The sequence below is a fragment of the Coturnix japonica genome, chromosome 3 (assembly GCF_001577835.2).
Source record: "Coturnix japonica isolate 7356 chromosome 3, Coturnix japonica 2.1, whole genome shotgun sequence".
NCBI lineage: Eukaryota > Metazoa > Chordata > Aves > Galliformes > Phasianidae > Coturnix > Coturnix japonica.
Genome location: NC_029518.1, coordinates 82524756 through 82528215, shown reverse-complemented (window position 1 = coordinate 82528215; position 3460 = coordinate 82524756). Strand labels below are relative to the sequence as shown.

Below are 3460 nucleotides of genomic sequence, written 5' to 3'. Positions count from 1 at the left end.
ACCACCAGGGCAATTTGATGCTGAGGGAGTGCAGTCAATAATTTTATGTATTATATGTATATTATGTTTGCATGTGTAGTGTATTTTAGTTATTATAGGATTATAGTTGTACATTTAGTTATGTTACATGTATTCTACTGTTTAGCTATCATAATTTTACATACGTATATATATGTATATATATTTTTACCATGATGTATAATGTAGAATAAGGGGTGGAAAAAAGAAAACAGGGGAGAGCGCGAACGCAGTCCCCCACTACCACAAATTATGCAGTCGAGTTTCCCGCATTTGGGGAAATCGCAGGGGTCAGCACACCCGGAGTGCAGGGGATGAGCCTCGCCCTGGGAAAACCACCTGCCTGATCATGGTGTCTCCCCTGCCAGGTAAAAATCTGTCACGGGTTACTTAGATTTACCTATGCCCTGACAGGGGAAGCCACCCGTGGGCCCCCTCCCGGGGCCCGGAAAGGAGGGGAAAAAGGGAGTGGGATAAAAGCAGACAATCTAAGGAGGAAAAACTTATTTTACTAAATATGAATGCCGAAATACAAGATAACACATATAATATAATTGAGGCTAACAAATGAACGAAACAGAGAGAGAGAGTCCCCGAAAACCGAGAGCCTACTGTGAACTCTAGGCGACACGGCTGGAACGCTTCCCACTCTCCGAGAAGTTCGAGAGAAGAAGGAGGGCACTCCAAGCCTGGGAACGAGATTATACAGCGTCCTGGTCCCGTGAGCTTATCATTAACCCTGTTGTTCTCTGGGATATGTAGTCTTCTTCTGTGGACTGCACATTCAATAGAAGTATCCATACTTTACATGATGTTATGATGTGGAATACTGATACTGATAGCAAAATTACAAAACCATGACAGATCTAAATATAAAAAAGGGTTTACAATAAAGAGCTCCTAGTTACAGATTGTTAATATGCCTTTTGGAAGATCACAGCAGGTGTGAAATTGACTTTTTTTTTTTTTTTTTTTTACTGTATTATACAATAAATGTCCCTGGTATTGCAGCTGTAGTACAGTAGTAATCAGTGTAACAGAGAGAAATTGTCATTTCTATTGAAGAATTGGAAATAAAATAATGGCTTCAGTGACCTTTTGAGGGTCTTTCTTGCTACTTTCATGTTACTCTTCTCGACTGCAATAAGATTCTGTAATTTGTCTCTTTTTAACATAAAATCTATACAGACTGAACTCTAGAGACTTTGTCTTTCCATCAATATATGCTCTGTAGTATACAATACACAAGTCATTTTAACAACAACTGACTTCATCCCTCTTTTACTTATAAAATGCAAGCACTCAAAACTGAAACTCCAAAAATGCTATACAGATAATTTTCAAAACAGACTGTTTTTTTGTTTTGTTTTCAAAGTTACCTGTTAAAAATATTTCTTACAAAAGTCATGATGATCATTATACTATTCTGATTTTTTTTAAGAATTCTTTCTAAGAATAGTATTATGTAAAATAAGAAAATTTGCACACATGCACACACAAGCACATACAGCTCTTAAGATGAAAACCTGTCTAATTCTACCTTGATTTTCAGTTTCTTAATACACATTAGGCTCACTGGAAAATAAATAAATAAATAAATAATCACTGATTAGTTTCTGCTTTTTTACCTCCACTAATTTTTTAGTAGCTCCAGATTTCTTCTGACCCATGTAAACTATAAAATCTATTGTATAACACAATTAAGACTGGGAAGAGTTTCACAGGACAGATTTAGGAAAAAAAAAAAAAAGTAATCCTTTAAGGACATAGTTTTGGATTTTTGTTACTATAGTAACAACACATTTCTTCTTTGCTGCACATTTCTTTACAATATACTCAGTGCACTATGTGACAAAACAACAATTTTACAGTCTACAATTTACTCACAGGAAGATTTTCCCCCTCTAGGAGAACATGATTAGATTTGTACTTACAGAGCTTCCAAAAGTTTGGGGTCTGTCAGCACTTTGGACTTAATTCCAGGGGTTTATGACTTACTTAGAAAACTTCTTTTTGGAAGGAATCATAGCACAGTTTTCTCCTCCTGGAAATCTGCAGCATTTTTAATTAAAATTTAAAAAATCCATTTCACAGCCTAATTTATAAAGAAATTAAAAAAGAGTAGACTAAGATAGTGACTTCTGATATCAGTTGTGCTGTTTCAATTTTTTTTTTTTTTTTTTTTTAATATCTGTGAATATGATAGAAAACTATTGTTGTGAATAAGAATCACAGTCCTAGTGAAATGAATATGTTGATGTAACTGAGCTGGTAAAAGCAATACATTTCTCTGAGCCTCGCAGATCTTTTCAAATCTTCATGTACACACTAGAACACAACTGCCTATTTGTAACATATTTTGTACTTTATGAATTTGTAAGAGTTTAAGATTTGTTTTTGAAAGCAAATCAGGCATTTAATACTTTCACAGGTAATTAGACTCTTAATTCCCATCCAAAATAATTAGGTTTAAATGCTAAATTATATATAGACTGGGCTGAAAAGCTAGACAATATACACAGATAATTGGAATTTCCATTGACAGCTACAAAAACTTGTGATCTCACCTGGTTTGATGGCTCTATATTACTAACTAGATGTCTGTCTACATCAGTAAGGGTACACTTCTTTTCCAAATCTGATCTAACTGGTCAATTGACAGTTAGCAAGTTGATGCCTGACAGATTTTCAGCAGAAATAAATTGTTGAAATCCAGAAAATCATGCTAAGTACTTTATGTTCTGGGAGCTGTTCAAAGGCAATATGATATTTGCAGCTTTGGAGCACAAACACGGGTGCTAAAGTCCTTTGGGATCCAACCACTAATTGCTATTCAAGTCCCAGGAGCAGCCTCTTGCTTTTGACAGAGATGATCAGCATGTCACTACAAGTGGCAGGTTTCATAGAGTAGTAAAAGCTAACTGGGGTTCATAAATCACTTCTAAGCACTGGAAAATATACTTTTCATTCTCAATTCTTATTTTCTTTGTAAAGTGATAGAATATTTGGGGTGGTGATAGAAGTGGTGAAGTGATAGAAGTGGGGTGGTGATAGAAGATTTGGGGTGGTGGAGATGCTCTTTATGTGAGAGAGCAGCTAGAATGTATTGAACTCCATCTGGGGGAGAGTAATGTAGAAGTTGAGAGCTTGTGGGTGAGAATCAAGGGCCAGGCTGGCAAAGGGGACACTGTTGTGGGTGTGTACTACAGGCCTCCTGATCAGGAGGAGGAGGTTGGATTGAGCCTCTCCATAAGCACTGGAAGTAGCGGCACGCTCCCAGCCACTGGTACTTATGGGGATTTCAATTATCCAGTATTTGCTGGATGAACAACATGGCCAGGCATGCGCTGTCCAGACAATTCTTGCAGTGCATTTGAAGATAACTTCCAGATGCAGGTGCAGAGAACCGACGCGGGGTGGGGCGTTGCTGGACCTTATTCTC

General features: G+C 37.1%; 1 non-coding gene across 1 annotated transcript; it reads right to left on the bottom strand.

The window, feature by feature from the left end:
• Positions 1–230: 230 nt before the first annotated feature.
• On the bottom strand, positions 231–394 carry LOC116653284. The gene has a single exon (XR_004306853.1). It is a non-coding gene; the product is annotated as a U1 spliceosomal RNA (small nuclear RNA).
• Between the last annotated feature and the right edge of the window lie 3066 nt (positions 395–3460).